The sequence below is a fragment of the Anabrus simplex genome, chromosome 1 (assembly GCF_040414725.1).
Source record: "Anabrus simplex isolate iqAnaSimp1 chromosome 1, ASM4041472v1, whole genome shotgun sequence".
NCBI lineage: Eukaryota > Metazoa > Arthropoda > Insecta > Orthoptera > Tettigoniidae > Anabrus > Anabrus simplex.
In genome coordinates this window covers 582,933,526-582,954,604 of record NC_090265.1, presented here as the reverse complement: position 1 = coordinate 582,954,604, position 21,079 = coordinate 582,933,526, and the positions used below count along the sequence as shown (strand labels likewise).

The window sequence follows — 21,079 nt, the reverse complement described above, 5'->3', positions numbered from 1 at the left end:
ATTATCCTAAGTAGGCATTAAAAGAATTTTTATATTTTCACTACTCAGCTTTTATTGACAAATCAGTCTAAGTATTATTAAAAAACATTACGTAGAGTATCGTGAGAAATTGTCTTATACAATGTAGATGGTTTCATAACGCAATCAGCATCTCTATGTGCCGTAATTATGTTGCATTGAAAGAAAACAGGTTTGAAAAACCTTTAACAAATAAATGGAAATCAGGCCTCATTCATCGATACGCTCATTCTGGCCTATTGAAATATTATGTTGTAATTAAGTAATATCCGTGAAAATTAAATGAAAAGGAAAAATTAAATTATATATAATCAAGTGAAAAATTATTCAATATAGTTGTAATAATCAGATGCATCCAATTGGTTTAAGTGAAAACAAAATCATACTCCCTACTATATACAATATTTCAAATTGTGGTTTCAATTAAGAATGTAAAAACGCAGTGAAAATAACCAATAATTAATTAATTAATTAATTAAGATCTGGAATCTTTCCTTATTGAGCTGGATTGCTCCTCAAAATTACCAAAAATTCTATCATTTGAACTTAAATTCACATGTGACTAGAGAAATGAATATCACTTTGCAGAAAACCTCACATCCATGTCCATGCACAGTAGGAAAATCGTGTGAGAAAATAATGTTTGTTCTTTAAGGATTTCTACTAGTTTAGGTTTGCAAATTTTCATAATCTTTCATATTTCATGTTGACTGATCTCCATATAAGCAAATTCAAGTCCACTTTAATCTCAAATTAATTCTATCATAAGGCTTATGTGGCTAAATCACTCAATTATTATTTTAATTCATGGTTGAAATTCAATTAAAGTGCGTATCTGGCTGAATGTAGCATTGCCAAGTGTATTTAACTAACTTTCCAACAAATAATACCATAAGTGGAAAAATTGACACATTAGAAGACTCTACCTTCATCTAAAAGTCCATATATGAAAGACTAAGTTACCAGTGATGTGTCAAACTGCTCCCATAAAACCATAAATTAAGTTGCCGTATGTGAGAATACATGAAAACGATCGTAGATAAGTCAGTGAAGGCCTAAATATTAACGTTATTGGCCTCTCGGCTCCTCTGATGATCCTACATATTCAATTAACTCTATATTGATGGCATTGAGATCATATCCTAATCTATTTTATATATTAGGGAATAAAAACAGCAATTGAAAACAGTAAGTTTCAATATATGCTTTAGCATGTGCAATTTACACATACTATCATCTCTCGAAGAATACTATGACCAACTTTCCAAATAACAATAACTATCACCATCATAAACTACTATCAACTCATATCATTATTTCATTCACCATTTATCACTTCAATTATCACGTAGCATTCATATTAGTGCGTCTCAAGGCACTCATTTCATCAAATACGCAGCATATGTGCCATAACCTACACATATAAAAACATTATCATTACTGTCATAGTATCAAAGAACAGCACATCACGACATTAAACTGTGCTACTATATTTTGTCGTAAACATTCCCTAAATACGATCTCCACGCTTGTTATTTTGTTAAAGCCATCACGCATGTATATTAACCTCCACTTAATACTCTAACACTTCACTGACAACGATTTAAAAATATCAATCACTTCTCTAACACCATATTGATAAACTTGCGAACGGCATTCACTGGTATTTTACACCTATGTATGGGATTAACGGTAACTTCAGATGAATACCTACTTCCTTGTAACTACACTTGAATATTAACTACGCACACACAATGTCATAAAGCATATCACATATAGCCAAAAGAATAAAGGTTTCTACTTACGAAACGACTCATAGGGGACTTAACTTTGCTTATTGGGTAGTGACTCCCATCTCGCTGTTGTTCATCGGGAATGGTAGGCCTCGCTCCATGGTTCGGCTTAGGTAATCGGGTCCATCTCGTCCTCTCAGCTGATTACCACCCTCCTGGGTCATCAATCTCGTGAAGCGCCACCATAGTCGGAGTAGTCTCTGCCTCAGCCTCTTAGAACATCATAGTGGTCTTCATTACGTCAGGGACAGAATAACACAAGGCATTAGTTGATTTATACATGCTGTAATCTGTTTCGTAGTGCTAATGATAAAAGAATATATGTGTTCTGGGCCGTCTAATTTAATTATAACAGCTCTAAATGTGCTCTTATTTGTCAACTCCCTTGCTTGCCGAACAGATATAAATTTTATGTACTTTTAGAATTGCACTTTATAGCCAGTTGAATTCCGCTCTCTCTACGTTGTGCAGTATCGGGCAAAATATAATGCTTCCGAGCCCAACCGTGACGTAGTACTGAACCAACTTGACGTTTCCTTATAGCTGGTCTATAATTTCACGTATATAAGTCAACCTACAGCTGACGTTGAGCGGGCTGTCGCGGAATTAATTCTTTCTTCAGTAATTGATTATAGAATCTGATGTCTAACTCGCTTCTTTACACGATTCCGTCCTTTCTTCGATGCAGTGCTGGATTAAGTTTTTTGTTCTAATGGAAGTCTTTTTTCAATAATCAGTTTAAATAATCCGCTCCTGTCATTCTTTCTCACCGCCTTCTAAGAATGGTTCTTTCCGTGATTGCCGGTTGAAATTATTACCTTTTCGGCTCGTACCGCTGTAAATTGCTTTTATATTGATCCATTAATAGCTGGAACGCCATTTTTGCTCCTAATACTGCAATTATAGAACGGTGAAATGGCACAGTATGTATGTATGTATGTACGTATGCGGAAAAGTTTGTTCCACATCTCCTCCTAAACCACAGAACCGATTTCAAAAATACATGGTACACATATGACTTGAAAAAGTACTGTTGAAGTAAGACACCCCTAGTGACCCTAGAGGTTGGGGTGATGAAAGGGTGGCATGAAAAAGTAATCGAAAATCTCAATCAAACTTGACACACAAATGATTTATTCTATGGAAAAATACTGTGGGGTTAATAGACCTCTATCACCCCACAGGAGCGGCGGTGAGGAGGTGTGACTGAGTAAAACAGGAAAATATTTAAAAATTACATAGCGGACTGTATTGCCATGAGGCTGGTTTTTCACAGGATGTAAAAAAAGGATAATCTTTTTTATTTGCTAGGGGCTTTACGCCGCACCGACACAGATAGGTCTTATGGCGACAATGGGATGGGAAAGGCCTAGGAGTTGGAAGGAAGCGGCCGTGGCCTTAATTAAGGTACAGCCCCAGCATTTGCCTGGTGTGAAAATGGTAAACCACGGAAAACCATATTCAGGGCTGCCGATAGTGGGATTCGAACCTACTATCTCCCGGATGCAAGCTCACAGCCGCGCGCCTCTACGCGCACGGCCAACTCGCCCGGTAAAAGGATAATCATAAATGACGGTAAAACTTACGTAAGTCTATTAGAACTTACCATGTGAAAAATGTATACACACGGTACTGTATATGTAGTTAAACACACTAGTGCAGGACTACTCTGCCACTAACCACAAGCAAAACATAACTTCGTCCATCATGTCCACAGCTACCCTCTCTGGTGCACTCACTCCCTCACACCGCCCCCACATACCGTACCTGCCGGAGGCCATCTGTTAGCGCCAGAGAAAAGTGCAATGCACCAACGGGAAATGGCGCTGCCAACAGGCTACTATTACACAGTGACATTTAAAAAAAAATCATAAATGAGGAATGTAATTGTCTAATCTATAGTTTTCGGAGTCTCTGGAATGAATAGTGACACTCCGGATACCGTTTCAGTCAAAGTTCAGCCCCCGCGGCATGGAGATTGAGATGTTTAGAATGATAGAGATTATGGATATATGTGTGTATGTTCCAGCATAACTCTCAACCAAACTTGGTACATATGTGCAAAAATACTGTGCTGGGAGATGACACCACTTGGCGAGGGGAATTGCCATATAAATATAGTCGAAAATGAATCCGTAGTTTTCGGGGTCTCTGAGTTTAGTAATAATAGTGCGGATGCCGTTTAAGTCTAAGTTCATCCCCCATCGGCATGGGGAATGAGAAGGTATGAAAAATAAACTGTCCAAATTGATCGAGAATATGGGTGTGTGTATGTTGTAGCATAGCTTCCAGCCAAACTTGGTACACATATGATGTACAGTACTACCTTGAAAACATACTGTGGGGTTAAGACACCCCTAGGGAAAGGTGTAATTTGCATAAATAATCGAAAACGACCGATATTAGTGTCGAATGAACAGTTCTCTGTGTCGCTGAGGTGAACTGTGACACTTTCAGCCCCATTCGGATGAGGAGGAGTGAAAGGAATAGATATTATGGATATATTCAAGAGCGAAATATATGTGTATCTACTCCTTAGTGCCGTTTTCCTCGAAAATGAAATATGATTCATCATATTATTGTTATGTGTTGGTCGATTAACCCACCTCTAAATTTGCAGTACTGGAATGTGGTACACTAAATGGCGATCGACTGGTTCTGAATTTTGTTTTCTGCATATGAAAATAAATTTCTTGGTAAAATTGTAAATTAACATTGTTATTTACTGTACTAAAGACGCTTTACTATTTAAATCACAGTTTAACACGAACACCCGACATGAGAATTCTCGGAATGAATATAAAAATTGGCTTCTGCTTCAATGTTATCACAAGTAGAATGCGTGCACACCATGGATGAATTTAATTTATATTAAAGCATTTTGTATACCTATAATTATTATGTCGTATCACAGGGTTGATAAAATACAAACAGTCCAAATGTACATAAATCACAAATTACATTGCGCAAAGTACATTCATTAACACACGATGGTACAGATATAATAGTTTCATTCACACTGAGTCCATCCAATAATCAGCGGTAGCAATTCTCTCTTTGGTCGCTTTACGAGATCTTGAAGTGTATATTGGCAGGACATAGTTGACAATCATACATGTGTGGGATAGTTCGTTGTTTTTCTCCACAATCGCAAAGCTCTGTCTGATCTAAATACCCCCAGTTCTAGAGGTTGTCACTAGATCTTCCACCGGGCGAGTTGGCCGTGCGCGTAGAGGCGCGCGGCTGTGAGCTTGCATCCGGGAGATAGTAGGTACGAATCCCACTATCGGCAGCCCTGAAGATGGTTTTCCGTGGTTTCCCATTTTCACACCAGGCAAATGCTGGGGCTGTACCTTAATTAACGCCACGGCCGCTTCCTTCCAACTCCTTGTCCTTTCCTATCCCATCGTCGCCATAAGACCTATCTGTGTCGGTGCGACGTAAAGCCCCTAGCAAAAAAAATAATAATTACATCTTCCAGTAGCAATCCTCAAACGATTAAGTGACCTCCAACTAGCCCAGCTGAGCTGATGTTCAACAGGTGGAGATTCATGAACGACCATCCACTCCGAAAGATGTTGTATTCTACTTCGCCACAGGTTTCGACGTGTTGTTGCTTGTGGGGTTTTGTTTAGAGATATTGAGGAAGCTCTTTCTTGGTGTTAATCTTTCAGGAAGATGACGAAGTACAAATACAGGGTGACTCTTGTTGTTATCCGCCTTTTTACTCTCATATTTTGCCGCTATTTCCATCAGAATATCAGGGGTAGCGATACTGACCTCGCAGTAAATTTTCTCAGTTGTGGTTGCTTTCGGGCATCCTGTAACTACGCTGCAGGTTTCATTCAAAGCTGCATCCACCCTCTTTTTATGAGCCGAATTGAACCACACATTCTTGAGTTTCTTCCGCGGAGACATTGAGAGCCAAATCAGATGTCCTCAGTACCGTTGGATGTGTGCCCCACTTGATCGAGCAAAATTTACGAAGGATGTTGCCTAAATAATAGGATATTTTTGTTAACTACAAATCATTATAAAAACAACTTGTCTCCGAAAATATAAAAGCTCACACCGTCAATCTCGAGACAATAAAACTACTGCATTCATATCCATCAAGCACATGTAATCTAAACTTTAACAGCTACAATGTCGATCGCCACCCTCGTTCCTCATCAGTCAGGAATTGTCAAGAAAGTTAGGAGCTTACCTGAAAAAAAGAAAGTCGTGCATTTTTCTAAAACCATTACTGAGATCTGGTCATCTGGCCTTGCCGATAAAGTAACTTTCTCGAGTAAAATCGCATGCGATATTGTACAGTTGCGTCAAAGAAAACTGTATTGTTGATATAATACTTTGAAGAATATATGACTAAATTGTGGATGCCCTGAAAGCTTTTGGTGAATCCCTGGGAATTCGCGGTACATTGTACTATCCCCTCATGAGCTACTGTCCGAAGGTACACCTGTAATAAGATATAAGCAGCACAATAATGAAAGCAAACTGTACGACTCATTGGTTGAATGGGCACCGATTTGGCCTTCGGTTCAGAGAGTACCGGGTTCAATTTTCGGCTCGGTCGGGGATTTTAATTATTCTGGTTCGGAGACTGGTTGTTTGTATTTGTTCTAACACTTTCCTATTCATATTCATACAACAAACTACACTACCAACCAGTAAAGAAACAAGCAAATGTGAATGCATCCTTCCCTAAAGGATTGGCGTCAGTAGTCAACCGGTCGTAAAAGAGGGACGAATCCACCTGCGACCCCACAGACATGCGAGAAGCGGTACAAGGAATAGCGGTAGAAGAGGAAGAATAATGAATAAGGCTTATTTCTCATGCATAAATTCCTAGCTGTTTACTTGTCGCTTGTGTATGACTACATGGTCATGGACTATTTAATGGGGCATTTTACACAGAGCAGTGATTTGTGACATTCGGATGTCAGTTTCAGGGAGGAGGTATACATTCATAAATAAGAAAACGCTTTTTTTAAATCATCAACTGCAAATTACGGTCTCAATCCATCTGTCACCTGGACGTCCATTATATCGTCTTGGTATAGTAATATCTGTTATGAAACTCGTTCCCAAGGCATTGTGTTGATGTGCTCTCGCCAGTTTTTCTTGTAGGTTTCTATGCAATTTTATAGAGGTTCTAAATTTAGTTCCTTCATCACATCCTCGTTCTTTTATGATCCTAATATTTGTATCCTTCTGTGTGTCTCATACACTTCACCTCAGCAGTTGTGATCCTGGTTTCATAACTCCATATTTGAGGATTCGTCTAGTTAGTGATTTGTTGATTCGAAGTCTTGTGTCTGTCTGTACTAAGGATGTCTTCATTACTGAGTTCACTGTACCTATTGATTTGATGAACTTCACTAATATCTACATCATTGTAGAATGACAAGGAATAGCCGAGATATTTGAAGGTGTTAACACTTTCTATCAGTTTGTTGATACAAATCTCACTTGGAATTCTCCTTACCCTTGAAAGCAAGTACTTTTGATTTGTTTGCTTTTTATGTAGATATATCCATGTCATATCCACTGGTTATTCTACTGAGATGACGTAAGGAACGTTGTAAGTCATCCTCTGTGCTGGCGAGTAGTAGCTGGTCATCAGCATATAGAAGCGTGTCTAATTTCTGGTGTCTGTTGATCGTGATACTACCATGGGAGAGATGTCTCCAGTCCTTTATTAGGGCATTTATGTATTTGGTTAAAAGCAGTGGAGAGAAGCCTCAGCCTTCGTGTACTCCTCTGTTGATTGGCTTAAATGATGAAATTGTACCATTAACCCTGTCGGTTACGTGATCATAATTGCTTTCACTTAGCAATAGATTAATAAACACCATTATTACTAGAGAAATATAGATTAGTAACTACGGTGTCTATTTTTCTGTAGACACGACTCTCTTCTGTGGCATTCCGCTTTATCGTGCCGCCTTTTGTTTCCTTCCTGAGGTCCAGGGGTAGCACGGATGAATAGAAGGGCTATGTCTGTGAATTCTCAATGTTTTTGTCCATCATGACGATCGCGGACAGTTCAAACGAGAAAATGGAGGTGAAAAGCATATCGTAATTTTTGCTCAAAGAAAAATAGCATAATCCCTGGACCAATAACTAGGCTATGTTAATTAATGAGTTATGGGCACAAGTCAACAACTCGTTCCACCAAATAACATCAAGCAAAGCAAAGAAGTTCAAAGAAGTTAAGTGAGCAAAGACTTCACCGACGAAAGTCTTAAACGTACAAAAGACATACTGAAGACAGTCATAGTCTTAATGTACCAAAGCGTGTACTTATATATTTCTCTAGTAATAATTATATTTATTAATTTACCGACAATTTTACTCTTAATTTCCATGAAAGCTATTATTATCTTCCATTTAGGACAAAACTTATCATGAAATTTCATGGATAAGATTCGTTCACATGCCCAACCCTGACTGCAATCAAATTGTTTTCATAAAATTTTAATACTGCTTCGATCAACTGTTGTGGTACTTCACCGCTATGTAGGATACTAATTAATTTTGCTCTGTTTACCCTGCCGAAGGCATTTTTAATATTTATATTATTTGCAGAATACAGTATAATTTCATCTTTAAACTGAGGAATTCTTCTAGCTCGGAAACTGAGTGTATGTGATCGTCTTAATACACATATCTCCTACCGAGCTCGATAGCTAAAGTCGCTTAAGTGCGGCCAGTATCCAGTATTCGGGAGATAGTGGGTTCGAACCCCACTGTCGGCAGCTCTGAAGATGGTTTTCCGTGGTTTCCCATTTTCACACCAGGCAAATGCTGGAGCTGTACCTTAATGAAGGCCACGGCCGCTTCCTTCGCATTCCTAGGCCTTTCCTATCCCATCGTCGCCATAAGACATATCTATGTCGGTGCGACGTAAAGCAAATAGCAAAACAAAAAAAAAGACCACACATCTCCAACTACACGCAACACATCACACCACAACCCTCCATGGAAACATGCATAAGTGAATACATCCTTGCACGTATCATTGGTGTCAGGAAGGGCATCCGGTCAAAAACGTGAGTTAAAACCACACCCAGGAAGTAGATTAGTCCTGTATTCAACCGCAATTCATCGTAGCAGAGTCAAATCATTGGCCATGTCAGAGTCGGAATACATTTTACCCATGAAAGAGACTCCTTCTAGAACTTCTAATTTACAATTGGAGCGACAGAACAATCTGGACGTCTAATGAACAGTCACTTTATAGTCTCCGTCACTCGTGTGACTTCACTGTCCTACTTCGAGAACTATAACATGATAACGTTACTGGAATGATGCAAAATCCCTGCTCCAGAAGAGCTCTTTCATTATGTTGATCTCCTCCAAGTAATCCGTTTGCAATATTTGAAATTACATCAGAGCACGATAATAGCTTTTATGGAAGATTACTGAGTATAGCGCTTATTACTACGTATGCAATTTAACGAGTCCACTTGGACAAAAAGTAATCAATTTATTTTTCATAACCAATTACTGAAACAATTTTCGGCTTCTTGGATGAATGGTCAATGTACTGGCTTTCGGTTCAGCGGGTTACGGGTTCGATACTCAGCCACACCAATGATTTTAAATGCATATGGTTAATTCCACGCATATACTATATATACGGGGTAACCCAAAAGTCCGTTAACATTTGACGAGGTAATACTTCACGAATGTTGAACGTAGAGAGGTAATAATAGACACACGTGATTGGCATGACATGGGGTGTTATTGACACCAAAATAAAGTACACAAGATGACCAACATATGACGCTTCATACGATACACAAGCAAAAATTAGCATAACAATCGGGGTTTAGCAAAGACGATGCTCTTTATAACACATGCTCAACACGTCGACCGTCATTCGTCAGTAATACCTGTAGTCGAGGGGCAATGTTGCGAACAGCACTGTACAGCATATATGTAGTCATGGTGAGAAATTGCCGTCGGATGTTGCCTTTTAGCTTGCCTAATGAGGTCGGAGGATTGCGGTAGTCTTGCGACTTCAGGTAACCTCACAACCAATAATAAATCGGATTGAGGTTGAGCGACAGTAGAGGCCAAGCATGACATGCCGCGATTTCAGGCGCATCTGACGACCTTTCTCACGACAGCTCATTTTATACCGTACACGGGTCTCGTGGAGTAACGCTGGAGTGTTGCTTTCCAGTGCCTTCTGTTGCCTTGTTTGTGCACTCGTTGTTGGTTTCAGTAAATCCCCATGTCATGTCAAGCATGTGTGGCCATTTGTACCTGACGCGTTACTGTCCAGCGCCACCTGTTGGCCACTATATTGTTGTCAATAAAACCTCATGCCATACCAATCATGTGTGTCAATTATTACCTCTCTACCTCCAATATTTCGTGAAGTGTTGCCTGTCAAATGTTGACGACCTTTTGGGTCACACTGCACAATATATTTGTTAATGGTTTACCATCGCATCAACATATGGGAGGTTTCCGGTGGCGCATTGTGGACCTACCAGCTGTGGTCTTAACACTGGAATGCAAGCTCACGGCCACGCGATCGAACGGTGCGGCGAACTCTCTTGATAAATATATACCTAATACTAATTTGCTGATGTTAAACGAAATCTTTTTTCTTTCATTAATGCGCGTTTGGGCACAGGGAAGCAAATACGCTTTCGTACTGAAACTAGTGGAGGAATTTTCAACACAATGAAAACATTATCCTTTAACAACTTGAACTTCGAGGTCATGACCAAAGGTCAATTTTACCGTACGACAGTGAGATGAATTTTGAAGGCTAGCACCGTAAAGTGTCTTGAAACCTTCAAGAACTCAATTCACAGAAGAATACTCAGAATTTCATGGACCCTCAAGCTCAAAAGTTTCGGTGTACTAAGAAAAAAGGGCTAAAGTGAACCGTGGATTATTGTCTACATAAAAAGTTATAATTTAGTTTTACACTTCAAGTTTTTGTTTCATACTTCCTTTTCATCCCGGATCAAGTATACGAAGGTCAAAAATTCTAGCAAATACATTACACAAAAATGCATGTGATATTAAACTGTCTTTAATATGTGAAAAGAACTTCCTTCTCGGCCTCATTATCTTCATGAGTGTTAAGTCTTGGGACATGGAGCGGTACGATATGTTGTAATGATGCTTGGTACTCCTCATTGCATTTTACTACCTCACTAGGAAATTGAAACCCAGAGTAACATTTCTCTACCCGTCTTGAACGTGCGTGAAGCAATCTGAAGTTCTCTGTCAGATTGATTTTATGCCGTTACCGGTAAAAACTACTATAGGAAACACGCAACTGAACTCTAAAAACTCTCCAATCTTCCATTGATGGATAAATCATAACGCTATGACCCTCTTCCGATAAGCAAGAATTCGGGGGAGTCAGCTGACGGTACGATGCACTGTTTCCACGGAGTTAAACTGACTAAAAACGCCCTTTCATCTTTCCCATTTGAGCATGGCAGGACAGGTAGAAATATCGTTTTCAAAGCCGGGCTGAAAATCTCAGGGGATAGGGTGTTGATTTTTTGTACCAAAGTTGGTGGACAGGATCCCAGTTTATATCGGTGTTATTTGAAGTGCTCAAATATGCCAGGCTTATGTGAGCACGTAAAGGAACACCTGCGGGAATAATTCCGGGACCACATCTCTGAAATAAGTAAAAAGGAGTGAAACGGACGCAAAACCAATAAGAACCAAGCAATTGGTTGAGTGGTTCGGGTCCCGCAGCTATCAGCCTGAATTCGGAAAATAGTGGGTTTGAACCCCTCTGCCGGCAGCCCGGAAGAAAGTTTCCCGCAGTTTCCTATTTTCACACCACGGTCGCTTCCTTCCCAATAATAGCCCTATCCCATCCTCACCATAAGACCTGTCTGTGTCGGTGCAACTTAAAGCAAATCGTACATAAACTTTTAAAACATTAATAATAATAATAATAATAATAATAATAATAATAATAATAATAATAATAATAATAATAATAATAATAATAATAATAATAATAATAATAATAATAATAATAATTGAAAGTTCCAGAAATAAAGTGTCTTCACTTGAATCTTTATATTACCGATCCCACGGTCTACGGGTAGCGAGCTTCTCCCTTGCCGACAGGCTCGTGGTTCGATTCCTGGCCAGGTCAAGGATTTTTACCAGGTTCTGAGGGCTAATTCGAGGTTCACCCAGCCTAGATAAGAAATTGAGGAGCTAACGATTAAGAGTTAGTGGGCCCGGGCTAAGAAGCCATGTATAACGTCCGGGAGAATTCGTTGCATTGACCACGTGTCACCTCGTAGTCTACAGGCCTTCGAGATGAGCATCAGTCGCTTGGTATACCAAAGTCCGTTAGAGTTGTCACGACATACGATTTGGTTTTTTGTTTCGATTTTGAATCTTTATATTCCTTCAGTTTGGGCCAAAGGGATGTGGTATAATCCATTCCTCTCACTATATCGACGATCACTTTACCCAGTTGATTTTTCAATTTTATTAATTTTTCACTAGAAAACTTAAGTTCTGTTGAGGAATAATTGACTTTTCAAAATAACACGAAAAACAGCAGCAGCAACAACAAAAACAAACGCGACAGTTAATCGGAAGAAGCCGGACACGATTGATAGAAATAGCGATGTTTGACTCTTGTTCGAAACCTAGCGGCGAAATCCTTTCAACGACTGAACTATGGAGCTACTACTGCCATCCTCGAAAATTTCCGACTGAAATGTAGAAGTGTTAAATAAATTTCCATTGCTAGCACCTGAAAACTGTATGATGGCTTTTCTCCACCTTCTAAAAACGCATTGAATTAATTTCTTTGCTTAGTTGAAGAAATACATCCGTAACTCCACACAATCTGAAGCAGTCTGGAGTTATCTGTAATATTAATTTTATGTCATAAGAGTAAAAATCTACAAGAAAAAGCCAGCAACTGAACTCTAAAAAACTCCAGTCTTCCTTGGCTCTCTTCTGAAAAGTAAGAATTGGGAAAAATCCGCTGACGTTGGAAACATCCGCAGAAACTGTTCGAATTGGCATAATACCCTCGGGTGATAGGAAGTGATGTAACCAATATTACACTGGGTCCGATACATTGCAGTAAATGTTAATATAAGGCGTGGTAAAACAGATTCCGTTTGAGGGCGTTGCTGTAGCGGATAAGCGATGTAGTGTCACTCCGATGTGGGTATATTAGAACGGACATATAGGCAAGGGTATCTTAGAGGTGAAGCTTTCAGGGTGTGAAGAATTATTTAATTTATTTTCCGGGTTGAACAGTGTTGTTGTTGTTGCCTGTACATCACGTGCAGTTTGCCGACGTTTCGAATACATTGCAGTATTCTTTGTCAAGGCGACTGAAATGCCCCTCCTCGATCCGAGGTAATCAGTCTCCCAGGCAGCAATCATACTACTAGAATGGCGCTGACCTTGGGCTTTTATATCTGAGCCTTTCTGGCTGACGTAAGCCCTGGCTGTCTCGTGAGCATTCTGGAAGGTGTGTGTCACAGCCAGGTAGTGGGGGCTTACCCGCGCTGTTATGTAATTAGAGTATTTCGGCCTGCATGTTTATGTTGTGGTCTGTATGTCTTAAACTATGAATGATAGGCAACCAAGAATTACAGATTTTATATTCTTCTTCTAAATTTATATTTTTCGGATGTTTCTTGATTTCGATAGCCTCGCGGATTTTTCTTTCCAGATTCCAAGGGATAGCTGCTAGGATCTTGGTCTTGTCAAATGATATCCCGTGCCTTTTTTCGTAGGAATGCTAAGCTACCGCTGAAATATCTATGTTTTGGTTCTTGGTGTGATGGATATGTTCTTTTAGGCGGGTGGAGATCAGATGTTTTGTTTCATCAATATTACAAGCTCCGCAGCTATATTCAATGTGATGTACTCCAGGAGTCTGTAATTCTACTGCGTCTTTTACTGGTGGAAGAAAACGGGCTAGCTTCCGGAATCCTATCGTGCCGAGGTGCTTGCGTCATATCCGGCCACGTGAACTATGGCGACCTTATCACCAAAGGCGTCCATACATAACCAACGTGCTATTATTGTGTTCTTGGCTGCCGAAGGACAAACACCGGTGGACATCCATAGGAGAATGAAGACTATGTATGGGGCAACATGTCTGCTGAAAACCACCGTGAACCAAGTTCCGTGCGGGTCCCGTTTCGACACACGACGGCGGTCGATATGGAAGGCCAGCCTCACAACAACAAGCGGGCGGTGGATGAAGCCTGTAGTCTTGATCTCTCCCTATGCGATTATCGCCACGCCTTTGGTACCCTCAACAAGGCCTTGAAGGGTCTTCGCTACCTGTCGGACGACGATCTGCAGAAGGACCTGGTGTTTTGCCACACGGGGATCTTCAACCTGGTGCATCGGTGGGATGAGTGCCCCAATGCCCACAGTGATTTTGGCTGACTGGCATCCCGATTCAACACTCTACGGCTGTTGAACGGAAAATTTATTTTCGCCCCTTATATTAAACAGATTTGTGTAAACAATACAAATATTGCTAGAAGCATTAACTTACCTCACATACCTTATTTATGCCTTTTCCAGATGAATGCTGCAGTGATTGTGAGTATAGTCTTGCCAGATTAGAATTGCCTTTGACGTAATCAGTATCATGGTGTGATCACAGATTACTTTTAATAATTTTAAGCATATAGGCCACTGCCGATTTGTACAATATAATCATACTGAAACGAAGAGGGAAATCTGGAAATCATGTTATTCTTGCCCCTTTGATTTGGACATACTCAAAGAGATTTGACCCGGAGAGCAGCTATGGAACACGGTCGCTATATTTCCTTTGCCATTATACAGGGTTATTCACCTAACATGTTACGCGGAAATAACTTCTAAACCATTAGAGATATCAGCATTCTGTTTTCATATTCGTAAATGGTACGCAGGGTCTTGTAAAATAACCTGCTACTTAGTCTCATGGGGTGATTAACAACCGAGATATTGATACTAACTCCATATTTTTGAATGGAATGACACAAATTCATACAGCTGATTTCAAAGTTCATCTGCGTACAAGTCCAAATATGTAAGTATTTTCAAAATTGGACACTTACTTTTTGAGATATAAGTAAGAACAGCATGTGCTGTTTTGCATGCCGCATTAGACGGCGTGAAGTCGGGCAAGGACATACTGAGGCGCAAGTAGTTTACTGGGAGTGAGTTCAGCCACAGAATGGATACCAGACATGTAAGCACCTCGTACACATGTGATGGGTTTGCAAAGTGTGTATGACAGTCGAACACATGACAGGACAGAAAAGGGTTGATGTTTTTAAAAGGAATAAAATAAGTACTTTGCCTTGAAAGGAACACACCGAAAGCTATAATTGTCACTGGTTTTAGTGTACATTTCATACTACTCTATGAGTTGAGAAATAAACATAACACAAAACACCGGAAGACCTCCTTCTAGAAAAGCAAATAGTCAAACCTGATCGTGGTGAGATGGCAGCAACACTATTATTTATGTTTTATTTTACACGCATTAATCTCCGCAGAGCTCCAGCGCGACTGTAGTAGCGTGCATTCGGAAGAACGTAGGTTCGAGTCCTGCCTCGCCCAACCTGAAAGTGGTTTTCATGGTGTCCCATGTTCAACACCAGGCAAATACCGGATAGGTACCTTTGTGATAAGCCACAGCCGACTTCCTTTCCAAACCCTTCCCATTCTCATCCGTGAGAAGAAAACGCTAAACTGAGCGCAACCTATTACATGTCAAAACAAAACAATTCAGCTTTAATCTCCCTTCCCCGTTGTGTGTTCCCCAGTCATACAATAACGTTGCACACCCAGGGTATGTTACGGTACATCACATTATATTTACAGCACATGCCTGGTATCCGTTCTGTGGCCGGCATCAAGGCCAGGAAGCAGCTTGCGCATCATTATGTCCTTGCCCGACTTCACGCCGTCTGATGCGGCAGCAAAACCGCGCATGCTGTTCCTATTTATATCTCAAAAAGTAATTGTCCGATTTTGAAAATACTTACATATTTGAACTTGTACGCAGTTGATCTTTTAGGCCAGCTGTATGAATTTGTGCCATTACATTTAACTCATTGCGGACCGTGGACGACGTAAGACGTTCAAGCTTACTCCTATGCTGCGGGCCGTGGACGGCGTAAGACGTTTATTGTTTCGCGCGAAGCAATGCTGTTTATATTCGTCACCTATGCATTCTTACACCTTAGTCAGCGTTACTGGTTGTAGCAGGAAGTTGGTTGACCTTGTTGAGATAACCCTCGCGTTGAGTGGGCTCATGTTTATCTCAGCAGTTTTAGCTGGAAAATCTCATAACTTCCTCGCGCGTCAATTCGGTACTTGAGATTCCAATGCAGTGCGTGTCGTCCTTACGGAGTGTAGTATAATGGCTTATAATACAAAGTTTCTTACGGAAGATTAAATAGATATTGTTCACAATGATTATTCTGGTGATGAACTTATTCCTGAAACAGACTCAGATAGTGAAAGTGAGAGTGGTGAGGAAATTGCGATTCTCGAATCCGATAGGCCTATAGAGAAAAGTGAAGTGCCTGATACATATCATTCTAGTTATTGTCCACCCGTTCCACCATTTACAGAGAGTTCAGGTATAAACGTTCAAATAGAAAATAAGCAGGATATTTTGAGTTACGTGAGTGTTTCATGAATGACGAATTTTATCAGTATGTGTGAGCAGACCAATCTATACGCGAGTCAAGTGATAAGTGCGGCGCCCCGGCCTTTCATAAAGATTTCGATCATGCAATCGTGGAAACCGATTAGTCCAAAATCCTGATATAAAAATGTACTGGACCGAAGACCCTGTTATTCATACTACGATATTTTCTAAAACAATGTTCCGAATACGCTTCCTTCATATTCTGAGACTTTTCTTAACTGTCTGACTAATTTTACAAACATATAAATCTGCATTTTACTTGAAAATCCGAATATCTGCATTTAAAATGGAAATTATGAAAATTAACATTCATTAAATAAAATACACTCGTCGAACCTTGTACTCACACTTACTTGTTACCTGCTTACTTACACATACGTTATTTGAAGGGCGCCAGCTGTCACTCAGTACAGCAATAATAGAATGAGACTCTTGACTATCTCTAAGGTGTGGGGTAATAAGCTTACTTTTGACAACATACCATATAAGTTCTGGGGAAAGGAGATTGGCGTTCGGTTTCCCCATTTCTTTTGAGGTTAAGATATTTTACTTTCATTGAAATAAAACTATGAATTCGTTTGATAGAACAATATATATTCTTTAAATAATATATAAAAAAATTAGTGAGCCTTGTTGCGATAAAACAGATGAGAATATGAAATTATGACATTGCAACTGAAAGAAACTAGGCATGAATTTGAATTTTTCTTGACCGGACATTTAACAATTTATATGAAATATTTTCCTCACTGATTCACTTGACTGTACCTTCAACACTTTTAGTGTAATTACGACGTATTCCTTTGATCTGGTGTTTACTGTAGATGTGTCACGCCTAACTTGGTGATACATCCTTGTGACTGCTTCTTCTCCATATCATCTGACTTCTTTGTAAGTCAATATGGTATTACCTCTTGGTAGGTCCAGGGTTGCCCTCTCTGACTTCATGGTAAGCCCTTGCGTCCGTGTCTTCCACTAAGTGACGGACCAACTAACTTTTGGCCTCACTCTCTCAATGACCAATGATTAATGGCTCACTGAGTCTGCTCCATCTCTCGTTCACACTCGTTCACTGACCAACTAAGGCCTCTTGATCTAGTAGACTTCTTCACTGTACTGCATCCGTGTAACTAATGACTGACGCTACAATATGCACCCACCTTATATATGGACGTTGGTTGACACCGCTACGTAATCTCCAGAAATAACAATGACATACTCCCACAACGCGGCAAATATTACATACAGTGGTGAAATAGCCCTGCGGCGGCCGACTCGCTGAGCGCATATCTAAATAAATACAATGCCGTAGCCATGAAGTGGCGATGACTTGGCAGAATCGCCAGTGGTATCGCAATATAACAACGTCACCTCCAATCTCTGATATATACAACAATTCTCACTGTACAGGTATTGAGTGTTATCCTACACATACGTATATATGTATACATCTAAGTACAATCTTGCAAGCAACAGGCAATTGCAAAATCGAATTGAATAAAACGGATAATTACAATAATAGTAACAATATCACAGATAAAATAATAATAATAATACTGACATAATAATAATAATGATAATAATAATAATAATAATAATAATAATAATAATACAGATAAAATCATACAATAATAAAATACAGATATCATCTTGTAACGGGATTGGAACCGTTACAATTCATTTCTTCACTTCGGTGACAGTAATCGTTATGCCGAAAATATACATAGGCTGTATAAAATTAGACGTATTTTGAAACCTGTCACACCATATATCACTCCTTAAATATTTACTACAGGTAAGCACAAAGTATCATTTTTCTAACACTTATAGTTTAGGAGTAAATGTAAATTGTATTAAGTGTTGCACGTCAAGAGAGCCGGGCATGAAAATGGCTGGTCCAGGCATTCAAGTGTCCCGCTCAGAAGCAGGTACTGAACGTGTTAAAAATATGGAGTTAGTATCAATATCTCGGTTATTAATCATCCCATGAGACTAAGTAGCACGTTATTTTACAAGGCCCTGGGTACCATTTTCGAATATGAAAACTGAATGCCGATATCTTTAATGGTTTAGAAGTTATTTCTGTGTAATGTGTTAGGTGAATAACCCTGTAAATTTTAAATACACCATATAAAATTACATGTGTATTTCCTCATAATTCGCACAAATGTTGGCTCTTAATGCTCTCTTATACGGTACATTTAAATATTGTAATCTCTCGTAGCTCACACTTGTGTTCTTCAAAGAATTACCAGCTACTTAGCATGTTTAATTAGAAACAAAATATTAATACCACCTGTTGAGAAGCAGTATAGGTATTTATCGCAAATTATGAAACTCTGTTGATATTTAAGACCAGCTCACAAATTTTGAAATCCAGGACTACCTTCCTTTCATAAATATTAATTATTTAATAAATATTAAAAGTTTATCCAAATGAATACAAGATACTTTACGTTCACTATTTGGAATTCTTTCTGTCCAACTTAGTAACGGGACCAGATTTCAGGAAGTTGATCAGTCTCATAACAGTGTAACCCTTACTAGAGACTATTTATCATTTTCTTAATTATTTTAAGGATTTATTAAGTAAAATCCTTCTGCACTCCAAGAGAACAGAAGTTCAAATTCCAATGAATTTGCTGGTATTCTGAATGAGTATTTTCTCATGTTAACCACGATTACTCCAGAAAATCGTGCGGACAATTTTTACTTCATGTTTAAGTATATATTCCGGAACTTACGTGAAGTAATTTGGATTTAACATGTTACTATACACATCACAGGATACACGCTATACAATCCCAGTTTGAGGGGCTGATGGGCGTTACATCTCTAAGACTGTAAGGAAATAAAATGAAATAAAAGATACTGAAATATAAAATAGTACTTACATAACGATGAAGAGACCCCGCATGTATTCTTGCATGTTGTCCACCAAATTCACCATACACATCCCTACTCCTTGTAAGGCTACCATGATGCTCTGAAATATGAAAATACAGTTTACATTAATTTAAATTTTATTTCAAATAACAACAGAGATGATTATTATACTGTTTTGACGTCACAACACACATATGTTTCGGACGACTCTGAGATAGGTATAAGATGGTAACGGCCACAGCCCTAATTTAGGTGCAGCCCCGAAACGTATAAAACGGAAAATCACGTAAAACATCTTCAGCTTCCAACGGTACGCTACAAACCCGCTATCCCCGAACGCAAGTATATAGCTACACTACTTGTATTGCATGGCCTTTTCGCTAGATATTATTATTGTTTAAATTCATTTAGGCCATTAGAGATCACGTCAAGTAACTAAACAAATAATTTCGTGTGGAAATTTCTAGTCTAGTGCAGCCCTTGTAAGGCAGTCCCTCCGACAAGGGTGGACGTGAACTATCATGTGTAGTAAACTGCGTGTTATTGTAATGGAGGAGAGTGTTGTTGGGTACGTGAGTTTCAAGAAAGTTGGCAGCAGTACAAAAAAAATCATTCTCCGAGCCTATGAAATTAACCATAAATGTTTACATATCTGACCAGTCCGGGAATTGAATCCGGGGCCTTCTGAACCGTAGAGCGCTACCCTGACCATTTAACCAAATAGTAATACATTTCTGAATTATTTTTCTTTCATCCTAGAATCACAGCATTCTTTCCCTGGCAGCCTGTCCGTACTTCCACTGTTCTGCTTGTGTTCTTTAAGGAAGCCGTTGAATTTGTTAATTAGCAGTCTGTACCGCCCTCTATCTAGGATGTCTTTCCACTTTAGTCCAACCCCCTGCCCGCTTGAAACCATATATTGGAAACTTCGGGTGCATGGTCCAACATTTTTCAAACAAATTCTTTGAACTGCTTTTCATCCATTCTGAACAAATGTTCACAGAATTTCAATCTTCGTTTTCTAATACATAATAATAATGTTATTTACTTTATGTCACACTAACTACTTTAACATTTTTCGGAGACGCCGAGGTGCCAGAATTCAGTCCCGCAGGAGTTATTTTACGTGCCAGTAATTCTACCGACAAGAGACTGACCTATTTGAGCACCTTCAAATACCACCGGACTGAGTCAGGATCGGACCTGCCAAGTTGGGGTCAGAAGGCCAGCGCCTCAACCGTCTGAGCCACTCAGTCCAGCTCTTCGTTTTATTATTGACTCCATTATCCGCTCATTGTTTTGATATATCGGTATTATTATTATTATTATTATTATTATTATTATTATTATTATTATTATTATTATTATTATTATTATTATTATTATTATTGCTGCTGTTGTTATTCACAGAATAGTACTGCATGCAGTAATTCCCATGAAAATCATCAGAGACGCTTTGAATAAATGTCCTTTAAAGGTCACATTCACTTGGACATGTACTCAAGAGCAGCATGCATGAAGTTGGGATCCTGACGCTAAGACGGAAACTTCCCTACGTTTTTTCCTCAAGACATTTTTCTCTTACTCACTCCAAGCTAGAGGTGATGTGATAATATACCTTCTATTCTACCCCCAAATCAAAATTAGTTCAATCAAGATACTTGTTCAG

At 39.2% G+C, this 21,079-nt stretch overlaps 1 pseudogene; it reads right to left on the bottom strand.

The window, feature by feature from the left end:
* The window catches only part of LOC137501836 (prolactin-releasing peptide receptor-like), a 698,893-nt pseudogene that overhangs the window by 258,941 nt on the left and 418,873 nt on the right, over positions 1-21,079 (bottom strand).